Below are 17,192 nucleotides of genomic sequence, written 5' to 3' on the forward strand. Positions count from 1 at the left end.
GCCATACAACTCTCCATTCACTGAACGGGAGTTCGATCAGGCGCTTCGAGATTCTAAGAATACAGCTCCTGGAGTGGACAAGATCCACTATGAGATGCTTCGTCATCTGCCCATTGGAGCCAAACATTTCCTTTTGGAGGTATTCAACAGGCTTTGGTTGGAGGACTCTTTCCCCACTTCCTGGAAAGAAGCTATTATTGTTCCCATCCTGAAACCAGGTAAACAACGCACCGCAGCCTCGAGTTACAGGCCTATTGCCTTAACTAGCTGTGTGTGCAAGTTGATGGAACGCATGATCAACAAGCGTCTCACCTGGTTTTTGGAGGAAAACTGCTTGATAAGTAATTTTCAATGTGGTTTTCGCTCCAACCGTTCCACACTGGACCATCTGGTTCAGCTGGAAACACAGATTCAGGATGCATTCCTCAACAAGGAACATTTAGTTGCAGTTTTCTTTGACCTCCAAAAGGCATATGACACAACGTGGCGCTTTGGCATCATAAAACAGCTCCATTCTTGGGGCGTGCGTGGCCATATGGCGTACTTTATTGAAAATTTTTTATCAGATCGCTTTTTCCGCGTACGTGTTGGGAACTCCTTTTCGGATCTTCACGAACAAGAGAACGGTGTCCCGCAGGGCAGCGTACTTAGTGTGACTCTGTTTGCCATAGCAGTAAACAGTGTTATGGCAAACATTCTTTCCCCTGTACATGGCCTCCTCTATGTCGACGACCTCACGATCTTTTGTCGCTCACGGAATCTCGCGTCAGCTTCTCGTCAACTCCAAGTGACGATAAACCGTTTGGTTGAGTGGTCCTCCCAAACAGGTTTCACCTTCTCATCCGAGAAATCCGTGTGTGTTCACTTTTGTCGTCAGCGTACATGTCATTTAGATCCTGACCTGTACATGGGGAAGTCTCCCCTGTGCTTCGTGAATGAGGTCCGCTTCCTGGGCCTCATTTTCGATAAGAAATTAACATGGCTACCTCACCTTCGCCAGTTAAAGTTCTCTTGTCTTCGAGTTCTCAACCTTTTACGCGTTTTATCTCATACTTCTTGGGGTGCTGATAGGACGGTATTGCTTCGCCTATACCGTGCACTCATCAGGTCGAAGCTAGATTATGGATGTGTTGTGTATTCTTCTGCTCGCCCATCTAGACTTCGCATCCTAGACACTGTCCACCATGCTGGTATACGTGTGTGCACTGGTGCCTTTCGGACCAGTCCAGTCGCAAGTTTGTATGTAGAGGCATCTGAGCCGTCGCTGTCTCTGCGAAGACAGCGGCTGGTAGTTAACTACTTCCTCCATCTTCGCTCGATGCCTTCACATCCTTCATTCCACACCATCTCAGACGAGGGTAGGCTGGCAAGGTATCGGCTCCACCCTAGTGTCACTAGACCATTTGGTGTTCGTGCAGACGAGATCCTGTCAGCACTTGGTGTTGACAGTGATCTTCCTGGCGTCTCTCCACTCATTTCGCCTCTCCCTACCTGGGAGTTTCCTGCACCTTCTATCGATTTTTCTCTGACTGCTCTTCCAAAGTCAGAGACACCAATGGTTGTATACCAGCAACGGTTTTTAGAACTTCGTGCGAAGCACCCCAATTTTAATGTGTTTTACACGGATGGGTCCAAGACATTGGAATCAGTTGGTTGCGCCTTCGTCCTAGACTCTCAAAGTTCCAGTTTCTCGCTACATCCTGCCTGTTCCATCTTTACGGCAGAGTTGTACGCCATTCTAAAGGCACTGGACTTTGCAGACGTCAATGGGCTGAAGAAAGTCCTTGTGTGCTGTGATTCGACCAGCGTGTTGCAGACCCTGAATTCGCCGTATTCCCGGCATCCAGTAGCGCAACGCATATTCAGACGGCTTGTGTCCTTATCTGCCAGCACAGATGTACACTTCTGTTGGGTCCCTAGCCACGTGGGCATCCAGGGGAACGAAGCAGCTGATGCTGCCGCCAAGTCTGCTGATGCAGATGGCGACGTTCTCGTCCACCTTTTGCCTGCTAGCGACCTGCAGAATGTGTTCCGTTCTCGCCTTCTTGACACTTGGCAGACCGAGTGGGATGTGGAAACGGGGAACAAGCTTCACTCTGTTAAGCCCACCATAGGTGTTTGGCGTTCCTCGTCTCGTCCCTCTCGGCGAGAAGACGTTATTCTTACCCGCCTGCGTATAGGACACAGCCGTCTCACGCATGGTCACCTACTGCAAGGGCTGGACCCTCCGTTGTGTCGTACTTGTAATGTTTTATTAAGCATTCGACACATTCTCGTTGAATGTGTCGATCTTGCTTCCCTCCGGCAGACTTTTAACCTTTCCGGCTGTTTGTCATCCCTCTTGGGTGATGACAGCAGTATTTTATCACGTGTTTTTAGTTTTTTGCGAAGAGCTGGACTCTTCCACCGTCTGTAAGGAGGTTTTTAGTTTATTCTGACTTTTTAATGTGTCGTGTTTGTCTCGTGCTGGTCTCTTTACAACCTTGCACTTTTAGTTTTTTTCCCAAGGGGCTATCTACACCCCTTTTTTAAATCTGTCAGAATTTTAGATAAGGGGACATTTCCCCGTATATACAGAAGGGTGCGAAATGGCCTTAAGTGCCGACGCACCCATAAATTTTAACTCAATCAATCAATCAATTCTCACTCCTGTTGCACATGAAACTACACCCGCACACAGACCCTACAATAAAGCGCACAGGAAAACAAGGTCAGCAACAGAACGTGCCTCTCGAGAGGCGGTTTCCTTACTTAAGTCTGGGACTTAGTCAATTTACACTGAATCCCACCAATAATTGTTGCAATCTTTGTATTGCACAATATTGCGTTAAGGGGTGTAAGGGGTAACCTTTCACGTAGCCACCCAAAAGTCAACCTCACATCCTGGACTGCATTTTGCAGACGAACTAGGCTCTGGCGACTGGCACTATGGCCACTATAATCTTGTGTCTGTTGTCCTGCTTTTTTGTCCTTGTGTGTGCTGAGTGCCCATTTACAGCCTCAGCTTTTAACAAGTCAGAATATTATGGGACACCCTGTATAAACAGAAGAGTAAAGAATCTGTACCAAACAGCTTTCAGATTGGAAACAAGAGGTAAGGAAAATCTACATACATTGTAATGTTAACTTTTTAAAGTTACATATATTTTTTATGTCTATTCTAAGTATTTCTTCCAGTTCTTAATTCACATGTGTAACTTAATTAAAATAACGATAATAAAATCATGTACATTTCTGCATTTTAGCTACTAACAGTTTACATTTGAGATTTACTTTCTTTATAAAAATATGCGTGAATCAATTTTTTTTTACTACACCCTGCCATTAGTGCTTCAAAATGCATTTCCACAATGTTAATAAAAAAGACTTACCATAAACAACTTCAGAATGGAAACCAACATCATCATCAAACTGGGGTTTCATAGCTGCAAGCTATGTCTTTTCAATTGTCTTGTCTTTTCTCGTCTCTCTCGTTCTCGTCTGAAGCAGAATTGAAGTCCAAAGTTACGTTTTGCCATGCGGTCTCTCTTAACTTTCAGATGACAATATCCATCTTTTTACTTTCAATTGTCTTTGTTTTTTCTCATCTCTCTCGTTCTCGTCTGAAGCAGAATTGAAATCCACAGTTACGTTTTGCCATGCGGTCTCTTTTCTCTCTGAGATGACAATATCCACCTTTTTACTTTCAATTGTTTTGATTTGATTTGAATTGAATTTAAAATTTTGGGAGCGTCAGCACTTAGGCTATTTTGCTCCCGTCATATTATACGGGGGCTCTTATCATTAGAAATAACAACTCTGACGTTGCATAACTAAACATCTTACAATGTTCTGACTTCTGTTAAATGCTGAGCCTGTAAACGGGCACTCAGCACACACAAGGACAAAAAACAGGACAACACACACAAAATTATACTGGCCATAGTGCCAGTCGCCAGAGCCTTGTTAGTCTTTAGTCCAGAGTGCACTAAGTGGAAGTGAGGTTGACTTTTTGGCGCCTACGTGGAAGGTACCCCTTACACCCCTCAATTGTCTTTGTTTATTCGCATCTCTCTCGTTCTCGTCTGAAGCAGAATTGAAGTCCACAGTTACGCTTTGCGACGCGGTCTCTTTTCTCTTTGAGATGACACTATCTGACTTTTTATTTTAATTGTCTTGGTTTTTTCTCATCTCTCTCGTTCTCATCTGAAGCAGAATTGAATTCCGCAGTTACGCTTTGCCACGCGGTCTCTTTTCTGTTTGAGTTGACACTATCCGTCTTTTTATTTTCAATTGTCTTTGTCTTTCCTCATATCTCTCGTTCTCTTCTGAAGCAGAATTGAAGTCCACAGTTACGCTTTGTCACGCAGTGTCTTTTCTCTTTGAGTTGACACTATCCGTCTTTTTATTTTCAATTGTCTTTGTCTTTCCTCATATCTCTCATTCTCGTCTGAAGCAGAATTGAAGTCCACAGTTATGCTTTGCCACGCGGTCTCTTTTCACTTTCAGATGACACTATGTTCTATTTTATTTTCAATTGTCTTTGTCTTTTCTCATCTCTCTCGTTCTCGTCTGAAGCAGAATTGAAGTCCACAGTTACGCTATGCCACGCGGTCTCTTTTCTCTTTGAGATGACAATATCCATCTTTTTACTTTCAATTGTCTTTTTTTTTCGCATCTCTCTCGTTCTCGTCTGAAGCAGAATTGAAGTCCACAGTTACGCTTTGCCACGCGGTCTCTTTTCACTTTGAGATGACACTATCTGACTTTTTATTTTAATTGTCTTTGTCTTTTCTCATCTCTCTCGTTCTCTTCTGACGCAGAATTGAAGTCCACAGTTATGCTCTGCCACGCGGTCTCTTTTCACTTTGAGATGACACTATCCGACTTTTTATTTTAATTGTCTTTGTCTTTTCTCATCTCTCTCGTTCTCGTCTGAAGCAGATTTGAAGTCCACAGTTCAGCTTTGCCACGTGGTCTCTTTTATCTTTGAGATGACAATATCCATTTTTTTACTTTCAATTGTCTTTGTTTTTTCGCATCTCTCTCGTTCTCGTCTGAAGCAGAATTGAAGTCCACAGTTACGCTTTGCCACACGGTCTCTTTTCTCTTTGAGATGACACTATCTGTCTTTTTATTTTAATTGTCTTTGTCTCTTCTCATATCTCTCGTTCTCGTCTGAAGCAGAATTGAAGTCCACAGTTACGCTTTGCCACGCGGTCTCTTTTCTCTTTGAGATGACAATATCCATCTTTTTACTTTCAATTGTCTTTGTTTTTTCTCATCTCTCTCGTTCTTGTCTGAAGCAGAATTGAACTCCACAGTTATGCTTTGCCACGCAGTCTCTTTTCGCTTTCAGATGACACTATGTTCTATTTTATTTTCAATTGTCTTTGTCTTTTCTCATATCTCTCGTTCTCTTCTGAAGCAGAATTGAACTCCACATTTACGCTTTGTCACGCGGTCTCTTTTCTCTTTGAGATGACAATATCCATCTTTTTACTTCCAATTGTCTTTTTTTTCCGCATCTCTCTCGTTCTCGTCTGAAGCAGAATTGAAGTACACAGTTACGCTTTAACACACACCGTAATGAAATCAACTAGTTTCAACATCGACTATTTTTTGGTTTAATTTCACAAAAAAAATTGCTTTAGTCGGAGAATAGTAATGTGTCTGAATTAGGAAAAAAGCTTATTTTTCACAAAAGTGGATTAATTGTTTTTCGGCACGATGCAGGACAATGCACATATACAACAAGCATACTTCCAATATATCGGAAAGAATAGATTTTTACCTCACTTGGCTGTCTTGCCAAACGTATATTTCTGACCAGAGAACCGATTTGATCCCTGATCTGTAAAACAGCAGTTAGCTTTATATTTACAAAAAAACCAGAGGTGTGAACTAAGATCATTTTCAAATCATGGATTAAATCTGATGTCCATTTAGCGATGTTTATACAACCGCCCTTACTGTATTTAAGATTTCATGCATGAATTAACATGTACCTATGAAATTAAATACTTATAAATAAGTTCTGACGTGGGGTGTAAGGGGTATCTTCCACGTAGGCACCCAAAAGTCAACCTCACTTCCACGTAGTACACCCTGGACTGCGGACTAACGAGGCTCTGGCGACTGGCCAGTATAATTTTGTTTGTGTTCTCCTGTGTTTTGTCCTTATTTGTGCAGAGTGCTCCTTTGCAGCCTCAGCTTTTAACGAAAGTCAGAAGATTTTAATATTTTATGATTTTAGTTCTGCAACGTTAGAGTTGTTATGTGTCACGATAAGGGGCTGGACCCCGTATATTGTGACGGGTGCAAAATAGCCTTAGTGCTGACGCACCTAAAATTTTAAATTCAAATTCAAATAAGTTCTGACGTAGGCCTAATCATAAAGGGTAATTATAGTTTGATTACGTGTAGGATTGTTGACAAATATAAACATCTGGAAGACTAAGTGGTAACGTCGTCTCCTTGTAATAAGTGATCCCGGGTTCGATAACTGGTGGCAGCACACAGTGGCGGGGCTCCCACTTTAAACTGTAGGTCGAGTCCTGAGTATATATTTGTGCATAAAATGAACTTAAAAACGAAAACTCATCTCAAATATGATATTGGGATTATGATAGTTGTCAACCACTTTCAACAGAACCTTCAGCACCTCAGTAAAGTTTATACGAGGGCACGGTATCGGATCCCGGCCCGGCAGTTGATAAACAATGCACTAGAGTACTTCACCATGTTGACTGATCTATTTTGGACAAAAGTGCCTTTTTATGCTGACTTTTCCAAATACAAGCAGTCACGTCATAAATGGCGACATCATGGCCCCTTTACACGATGTTGAAGGCAAATTACAGCCGATAACTGGGGTGTAAGGAGTGATGTTCCACGTAGTACATCCAACTGTCAACCTCAGTTCGACGTAGTACACCCTGGACTGCATTTTGCAAACTAACGAGGCTCTGACGACTGGCTGTACGGCCAGTATAATTCTGTGTGTTGCCTTGTTGTTTTTTTTGTTCTTTTTTTGTCCCTATGTGTGCTGAGTGTCCCTTTACAGCCTCAGCTTTTAACGGAAGTGAGAATATATTAAGATTTTAGTTATGCAACATTAGAGTTATTTGGAACGGTAAGGGGCTGCAACGTTAGAGTTGTTATTTGCAACGGCAAGGGGCTGGACTTGAGGCCTGAGTGCTCATGCACCCAAAATTTTAAAATCAAATTCAAATTCAAATACCGCCGATAACTTTGAATTTGAATTTGAATTTAAAATTTTTGGGAGCGTCAGCACTTAGGCTATTTTGCTCCCGTCACATTATACGGGGGCCAGCCCCTTATCATTACAAATGACAACTCTAACGTTGCATAACTAAAAATAACTAAAAATCCTGGGGTGTAATGGGTACCTTCCACGTAGGCGCCCAAAAGTCAACCTCACTTCCACGTAGTGCACCCTGGACTAAAGACTAACGAGGCTCTGGCGACTGGCTCCATGGCCAGTATAATTTTGTTTGTGTTGTCCTGTGTTTTGTCCTTATTTGTGCTGAGTGTTCTTTGCAGCCTCGGCTTTTAACAACAGTCAGAACATTTTAATATTTTATGATTTTAATTAAGCAACGTTAGAGTTGTTACGTGTAACGGTAAGGGGCTGGACCCCGTATAGTGTGATGGGTGCAAAATAGCCTTAGTGCTGACGCACCCAAAAATTTTAAAATCTAATCTAATCTAAAAAAAAAACTAAAAATCCTAAATTTTCTGAATTCAGTTAAAAGCTGAGGCTGTAAACGGGCACTCAGCACACACAAGGACAAAAAACAGGACAACACACACAAAATTATACTGGCCATAGTGCCAGTCGCCAGAGCCTCGTTAGTCTTTAGTCCAGGGTGCACTACGTGGAAGTGAGGTTGACTTTTGGGCGCCTACGTGGAAGGTACCCCTTACACCCCACCGCCGATAACTGCATAAAAATACTTGATAAAGTGGAAAGATCGTTGCGTTTAAATCTTGAAACATTGTTAATTGTACATATCGATACTTTATATATATTATACAATTTTTGCTTCTGATTTTAATAACGTCAGTGTTACGTGAACAAGAGAGACACCAAAGAAAATATTACATTAGATTAGAAAGTACTCCGGTCTAGTAGGGGTGTAAGGGGTGCTCCTTCCACGTAGTGCACCCTGGACTGCAGACTAACGAGGCTCTGGCGACTGGCCCCATGGCCAGTATAATTTTGTTTGTGTTGTCCTGTGTTTTGTCCTTATTTGTGCTGAGTGCTCCTTTACAGCCTCAGCTTTTAATGAAAGTCAGAAGATTTTAATATTTTATGATTTTAGATATGCAACGTTAGAGTTGTTATGTGTAAGGATAAGGGGCTGGACCCCGTATAATGTGACGGGTGGAAAATAGACTTAGTGCTGAAGCACCCAAAATTTTAAAATCAAAATCAAAAACTGCGGTCTAATAAGAAATAATAAGTGAAAAGACGAGACATAACAGAGGTGAAGTCTCCATGTGCAAGTGTTGGTTCAACCATGGGGTTACACTAACTGCACAATCATAATATCAACTCCTTTGCACTTTCTTAGTTATCAAGTATTGATACATTTCTACAAATAAAATACAGTATGAAATTTCAGAACATGTATAATATGCCTAGGTTTTTGGACATTCAATACATGTATTTTTTTTTAATCAGAGTGGCGTTGTGCGATCGGTTCTTGGAATGCATCGGCCAGAAAGTTGCCAGTGACAAAAGTGGAAGCAAAAACTGTTCTCAATCTAGGCGGCTTGTTCTTCCTGGGATTAGTGATCGTAATTACATTGATTATTTCTTGTGTGGAACAGAATCCCGGTCCATACACTACTGATGATGTTATCCAAAAGTTGCAATCGATTGACGGAAAACTTGACAATGTGGCTCGAACAACTTCAAACGTTCAAGATGACGTAAGGTTGTTACAATGGAACTACGAGAATTAAAGGTAGAAAACGCCATGTTAAAGGAAAAAAAGGCCGACTTTCCATCCATCTATCACAAGCTGCTTAACACGAAAACAAAGAATGACGTTGATCAAGCTACAGACGTGTTTTATGAAATTATATATAAAATATTCCATGAATGTATCCCCTTAAAGAAAAGCCGCAAAAGACAGTATCCGTCTTGAGTTACGAGCAGCATTAGGGGTGTAAGGGGTGATTTTCCACGTAGTACACCCAACTGTCAACCTCACTTCCACGTTAGTACACCCTGGACTGCGTTTTGCAGACGAACGAGGCTCTGGCGACTGGCACTCTGGCCAGTATAATTTTGTGTGTGTGTTTTCCTGTTTTTTTGTCCTTCTGTGTGCTGAGGGCCCTTTACAGCTTCAGCTTTTAACGGAAGTCAGAACATTTTAAGCTTTTAAGATTTTACTTATGCAACGTTAGAGTTGTTCTTTGTAAAGATGAGGGGCTGGACCCCGTATAACGTGACGGGTGCAAATAGCCTTAGTACTGACGCACCCAAAATTTTAAATTCAAATTCAAAATTCAAAAGATGACAGTGTGCAACTTCAAAATGATGTTACAAAGTTAGAAACGTTGGCAAAAATCAATGATTTAACACTAATTATCAATAAATGCCATTATGTAATATATACTCGAAAGAAGAACCCAGTTGAATTTCAGTATCAAATATACAACAATACTCTAGCAAGAAATTTTACAGTCAAGGATATATGGGGTGATTTTTTAATTCAAATCTTATTTTTAATAGACAAGTAGAACAAATAATTAGTGAAGCGTTCAAGAACCTTGGGTTTATTCTTAGAATGGGGAGAGATTTCAAGAGTATAGAGACACTTAAAGTTTTGTATTATTCATATGTAAGACCAAAACTCGAATATGCATCTGTTGTATGGAATACAGACACAGCAAAGTACAGTGTAGCAATTGAAAAAGTCCAATCGAGTTTTCTTAGATTTTTAAAATACAAATTTCAGAAAGTTTACCTCACATTTGAACACTACGACAACCTAATATATGAATGTCGGGTTACAAAGCTGTGCCACAGAAGAACGTTTCATTGAAAAAGTATTCTTGTGGAAATTGTTAAATCATGAAATAGATGCTGAACATCAGATTAATTTTCAAATGAAGTATGATTTGATGTCACATCCCCTTATTTTCCTGAACTGGCACCCTCAGACTCTCATGTGTTCCCAAAGCTTAAAAATACCCTAGGTGGAAAACGATTTTCATCAGATGTAGACGAGAAAGCGGCAGTGGAGGATTATTTTGCAAGCCTTGAAAAATCTGCGTTTGGTGATAGGGTCATGGTGCTGGAACATAGCTGATTGAAGTGAATTTCTCTCAGGGGGGATTATGTAGAAAAATAAAAATAAATTCAACAAGTAACTGTGTTTTTATTTTTGTCATTCTTAGAACTTTTCAAACGTTCGTACAGAGCCCCGGGGTCAAATTGTAGATCAATTCCGTGAAGCATCAGGTTTAACGTTGCTGAATGGTGGGACTCCCACATATTTCAGTCCTTCCTTAGGCACACACTCTGCGTTGGACTTGTCCTTCTGCAGTCCCAGCCTTGCTCCTACCACATCTTCGAGCATTCACCCTGATCTCTGTGGGAGTGATCACTTCCCACTCCTTCTAACTTTCGAACATCTTCAGCACTCACGTGAACAACACCCTCACTGGCATCTCAGTCGGGCCGACTGGGGTTCCTTCGAGCGTGCAGTGGACCTTGAAGTCGATCTTGCGTCGACTTTGCCAGCCATCAACGCCTTAGACATCTTTGTGTCAGGAGTCCATGATGCTGCACGCACCTCCATTCCACATCCCAGTGGACCTGCGAGGCGACGCCCAGTCCCCTGGTGGACTGTGGAGATCAGTGCAGCCATCAAGGACCGCAATCATGCCCTAGATCGATTCAATAGGAACCACACTGCCGCAAACATCGAGCAGTTCCGGATTAAGCGTGCCCTTGCCCGTCGGCTTATTCGAGCCAGTAAGAAGGCGTGCTGGGTCCAATACGTGTCTTCTCTGACGAAGCAGGACCAAAGTACGTAGGATCCAGGGGGTGCATCTACTCCTCTGAGTGCTCTGGAGGACGATGGAACGTTGTACACCGATTCCGGAGACAGCTAATATCTTGGCCATGCAGTTTTCTGATGCGTCTAGCTCAGAAAATTATGAACCACGTTTCCGCCGTGAGAAGGACCGTCAGGAACGACGCCCTCTAGTTTTTTCGAAGTCATAACAACGAGCCATACAACTCTCCATTCACTTAACGGGAGTTCGATCAGGAGTAGTACAGTAAATGTACCTTTGACCCCAACCCTGATTTTTCGACCTCTAAGAAAATCGCACCAAAACCTCAAAAACTCACTTTCTCTCCACGTTCCGCGCCTCATTTATTTCGCTGACGATGTTTCACAGCGCAGAAAAGCCGGTACGAGAAAATGCACTTTCTCGTCCTTGAAGTACGAATGCACCTTATCGTAATTTTTTTCTAAGTCCGAGCTAATGTTTATATATCGTGACCTTTGTAAACCTCTCGGGAACGATGTGCCACACACACATATGCGCGCGCCTCTCATTATTTCTGTATTGTGACGCAAGCAAACAAACAAATAATAATTGTTTTTTTTTAGGATTCCTGGCCCCTATAACCCCGCCAGGGTGCGTGGTGCCCAACCAAAAAAAAGGTTCTAACGGCTGCGGTTATATATAACCACACCTCTGTAGAGTTTAACGTGTTTTTTTTCTCAAAGGTCCTATGGGACACCTCTGTTTGTCAAAAATTCGAGATATTTGCAATTTAACGCTATGGACTTAGAAAATTTTCGATTGATGAAAATAATTGGTTCCATGACGACCTATATTTATTTTGGTATGGGAGGACAGAGGACACCGAGACTCGACCGACACACTAAACCCGACCTTCCTACAGCTATTCGTTCAAAAGTTACGAGTGATCAAAGTTTTGGAGGGTGGTGGGTTAACTTCTTACCCCTTGACCCCAGGACCACCAAAACTTGGTACACGTATTCTACACCTCCAAAATCGACAGGGGGGTATCTAACGATACCGTATGGGGGTGTTTTTCGATATATTTGCAATTTAAGATTTTTTTAACGCTGTGGACTTAGAAAATTTTCGATTGATGAAAAAAAAATTGGTTCCATGACGACCTATGTTTATTTTGGTATGGGAGGACAAAGGACACCGAGACTCGACCGACACACTAAACCCGACAGGTGGGATGCTTCGTTTTGGCGCAGCCCTTTTACCTACTTTTGAAATGACTTACGACATTTTCCTATAAGGCTGTCTCCCCTTACGATGTTTTCCTGTAAGCCAGAGATCGTCTGTCAATAGGCCCTCAGTGTAATCTACTACGACCTAATACTAACTTTTTTTTACGTTTCGCGGCTGTTTTATTGCAGTGACGAACTAAAAGAGCGGAAAAAAGGCTCTGAAAGGTGAGTGTAAAAAAAACGTACTTTCAAGTATGCATGCTCCAGTAATGTAACTTTCTAAAAACATGTGCCGTCCATGTTTCTATATCGTGAGGCGTTTCTGCGATGATGGCCTTTATATGCGGCTGTGAATGAAGTTCTACTCTTAGAAGCAATAATGCTGTAACGCGGAAGAATGGATATAGGATTCTTGCAGTGATATGGCTGCATCAAAACAACTGTTTTTTTATTCACCAGTTCCATCTGTTTCTGCGGTGATGTGATTGTTAAGTCATCCAACAACAGCTCTTAATAATGGTCGCGGATTGCTGTATCCAGATTGTCGTTACATCTGGGGAAATATATAGATACTCAATCTCTCGTAAACATTCTGTACAACTAAATTACGTTCAATTCGTCCTCTTCATTTCTCAAAATTAAATTTCTGTATGCATCTCGTAAGGAAATGTGAGTCCATATAAAATGTTCAATTTGATCCATCCATCTAATTGGTAAATAACCTCTGGATATTTATTCTTCTTCTATTCCTTGGACCAGTTTCAAAACGACGTGCTACATGCTCAAAGTATTGTAAAATCTGATGACAGCAAACTGTCTAGAACGTTTCTTGAATACACAATTCATTTCAAATCGTTCGTCAGTTCTTTCAAACGTCTAATAGATTCGTTGCATTCGCAACCAGCACCACCTTTCGAAGGCACCGATTTTGGTCTGATGCCTTTATTGTCCATGATTCAACACCGTGCATGAGAGGGCATCCCCGATTGCCTTGTAATCAATGAGTCCTGGGTTCGATACCCGGTGGAGGCACTTAGTTGTTCGGATCCTATTTTAAATTGTAGTCCCGATTAGCCTTTCTGTACCAGTCGACCTCGTGACGTAGTGGTTAGCACCAATTAATTGATTTTGTTTATTTTATTTTTTTCCGCCACTTTTGGCTAAACGCGAAGATGAGTATGTGATTATGATGAAATTAATGAAGGGACGCCACAAATAACACCCATTCCCAGGCCAGGATTTGAACCTGGGACCCCTGCCTCAACGCTGTTGATTTCCGGTTCAGTGGTTAGCACATGATAACTTATTTGAACCAGTTTAAAAATTCAAATACTTAGGAGTAATATTAACAAATGAAAATTATATTAAAGAGGATATAAAATAAAAAAGTATTATATGGATGTGAAACTTGGTCTGTCATATTGAAAGAGGAACATAAATTGAGAGTATTTGAAAATAAGATCGTTAGGAAAATATTTGGATCTAAAAGGGGTGAGAAGATAGGTGAGTGGAGAAGGTTACATAATTTAGAACTACATAATTTATATTCATGTCCAGATATTATTAGATTAATTAAATCAAGAAGACTTAGGTGGACAGGCCATGTGGCATGAATGGGAGAGGAAAAAAGAAGGAGTTTCCAGGATTCTTGTTGTGAGACCTGATGGTAAGAGACCTGTAGGAAAACTAAAACGAAGATGGAAGGACAATATTGGGATGGACCTAACGGAAATTTTGGTAGAGATGGAAAAGAGTATATAGATTTTTCTCAAGATAGGGACAGATGGAAGGCCTGTGTTGATGCAGCCATGAACCTTTTGGGTTTGAGAAGACTAGAGAGTTAGTTAGCTATGAAAGCACATGCCACTATAAAAAAAATACAATCCCTGGCAAAAAAATGAATTAAAAAAAATGATATTTATTTCCATATAATGAACTTCAACCTATACAATTGAACAAGGTCAAGGGGTAAGAAGTTAACCCACCACCCCCAAAACTTTGATCACTCGTAACTTTTGAACGAATAGTCGTAGAAAAGTCGGGTTTAGTGCGTCGGTCGAGTCGCGGTGTCCTCTGTCCTCCCATACCAAAATAAACATAGGTCGTCATGGAACCAATATTTTTCATCAATCGAAAATTTTCTAAGTCCACAGCGTTAAAAAAAATCTTAAATTGCAAATATCTCGAAAATGGTAAGAGTTATTGAAAAAATATATCGAAAAACACCCCCATACGGTATCGTTAGATACCCCCTGTCGATTTTGGAGGTGTAGAATACGTGTACCAAGTTTTGGTGGTCCTGGGGTTAAGGGGTAAATTTTGTAAGTCCATAGCGTTAAATTGCAAATATCTCGAATTTTTGACAAACAGAGGTGTCCTATAGGACCTTTGAGAAAAAAAAACACGTTAAACTCTACAGAGGTGTGGTTATATATAACCGCAGCCGTTAGAACCTTTTTTTTTGGTTGGGCACCACGCACCCTGGCGGGGTTATAGAGGCCAGGAATCCTAAAAAAAAAACAATTATTATTTGTTTGTTTGCTTGCGTCACAATACAGAAATAATGAGAGGCGCGCGCATATGTGTGTGTGGCACATCGTTCCCGAGAGGTTTCCAAAGGTCACGATATATAAACATTAGCTCGGACTTGGAAAAAAATTATGATAAGGTGCATTCGTACTTCAAGGATGAGAGGGTGCAATTTCTCGTACCGGCTTTTCTGCGCTGTGAAACATCGTCAGCGCAATAAATGAGGCACGGAACGTGGAGAGAAAGTGAGTTTTTGAGGTTTTGGTGCGATTTTCTTAGAGGTAAAAAAATCAGGGTTTGGTTCAAAGGTACATTTACTGTACTACTATCAGGCTCTTCGAGATTCTAAGAATACAGCTCCTGGAGTGGACCAGATCCACTATGAGATGCTTCGTCATCTGCCCATTGGAGCCAAATATTTCCTTTTGGCGGTATTCAACAGGCTTTGGTTGGAGGACTCTTTCGCCACTTCCTGGAAAGAAGCTATTATTGTTCCCATCCTGAAACCAGGTAAACAACGCACCGCAGCCTCGAGTTATAGGCCTATTGCCTTAACTAGCTGTGTGTGCTAGTTGATGGAACGCATGATCAACAAGCGTCTCACCTAGTTTTTGGAGGAAAACTCATTGATAAGTAATTTTCAATGTGGTTTTCGCTCCAACCGTTCCACACTGGACCATCTGGTTCAGCTGAAAACACACATTCAGGATGCATTCCTCAACAAGGAACATTTAGTTGCAGTTTTCTTTGACATCCAAAAAGCATATGACACAACGTGGCGCTTTAGCATCATCAAGCAGCTCCATTCTTGGGGCGTCCGTGGCCATATGGCGTATTTTATTAAATCTTTTTATCAGATCGTTTTTTCCGCGTACGTGTTGGGAGCTCCTTTTTGGATCTTCAGGAACAGGAGAACGGTGTCCCGCAGGGCAGCGTATTAAGTGTGACTCTGTTTGCCATACCAGTGAACATTGTTATGGCAAGCATTGTTGCCCCTGTACATGGTCTCCTCTATGTAGACGACCTCACGATCTTTTGTCGCTCGCGGAATGTCGCGTCAGCTTCTCGTCAACTCCAACTGACGATAAACCGTTTGGTTGAGTGGTCCTCCCAAACAGGTTTCACCTTCTCATCCAAGAAATCCGTGTGTGTTCACTTTTGTCGTCAGCGTACATGTCATTTAGATCCTGACCTGTACATGGGGAAATCTCCCCTGTGCTTCGTGAATGAGGTCCGCTTCCTGGGCCTCATTTTCGATAAGAAATTAACATGGCTACCTCACCTTCGCCAGTTAAAGTTCTCTTTTCTTCGAGTTCTCAACCTTCTACGTGTTTTATCTCATATATCCTGGGGTGCTGATAGGACGGTACTGCTTCGCCTGTACCGTGCACTCATCAGGTCGAAGCATGATTATGGATGTGTTGTGTACTCTTCTGCCCGCCCATCTAGACTTCGCATCCTAGACACCGTCCACCATGGTGGTATTCGTGTGTGCTCTGGTGCCTTACGTACCACTCCTGTCGCCAGTTTGTACGTAGAGGAATCTGAAGACAACGGCTGGTAGTGAACTATTTCCTCCATCTTCTCTCGATGGCTTCACATCCTTCATTTCACACCATCTCATACGAGGGTAGGCTGGCAAGGTATCGGCTCCACCCCAGTGTCACTAGACCATTTGGTGTTCGAGCAGACGAGATCCTGTCAGCACTTGGTGTTGACAGTGATATTCCTGGCGTCTCTCCACTAATTCCGCCTCTCCCTACCTTTGAGTTTCCTGCACCTTCTATCGATTTTTCTCTGACTGCCCTTCCAAAAGCAGAAACACCAATGGTTGTATACCAGCAACGGTGCTTAGAACTTCGTGCGAAGCACCCCAATTTTAATGTGTTTTACACGGATGTGTCCAAGACAGTCGAATCAGTTGGGTGCTCCTTCGTCCTAGACTCTCAAAGTTCCAGTTTCTCACTACATCCTGCCTGTTCCATCTTTACGGCAGAGTTGTACGCCATTCTAAAGGTACTGGACTTTGCAGAGGTAAATGGCCTGAAGAAAGTCCTTGCGTGTTGCATCTTCTGGATTCGCTGTATTCCCGGCATCCAGTAGCGCAACGCAACACAAGCCGTCTGAACGGTTTGTGTCCTTATCTGCCAGCACGGATGTACACTTCTGTTGGGTCCCTAGCCACGTGGGCATCCAGGGGAACGAAGCGGCTGATGCTGCCGCCAAGTCTGCTGATTCAGATGGCGACGTTCTCGTCCACCTTTTGCCAGCTAGCGACCTGCAGAATGTGTCCCGTTGTCGCCTTCTTGACACTTGGCTGACCGAGTGGGATGTGAAAACGGGGAACAAGCTTCACGCTGTTGAGCCCACCATAGGTGCTTGGCGTTCCTCGTCTCGTCCCTCTCGGCGAGAAGA

The sequence above is a fragment of the Lepisma saccharinum genome, chromosome 12 (assembly GCF_977018435.1).
Source record: "Lepisma saccharinum chromosome 12, izLepSacc3.1, whole genome shotgun sequence".
Lineage (NCBI taxonomy): Eukaryota > Metazoa > Arthropoda > Insecta > Zygentoma > Lepismatidae > Lepisma > Lepisma saccharinum.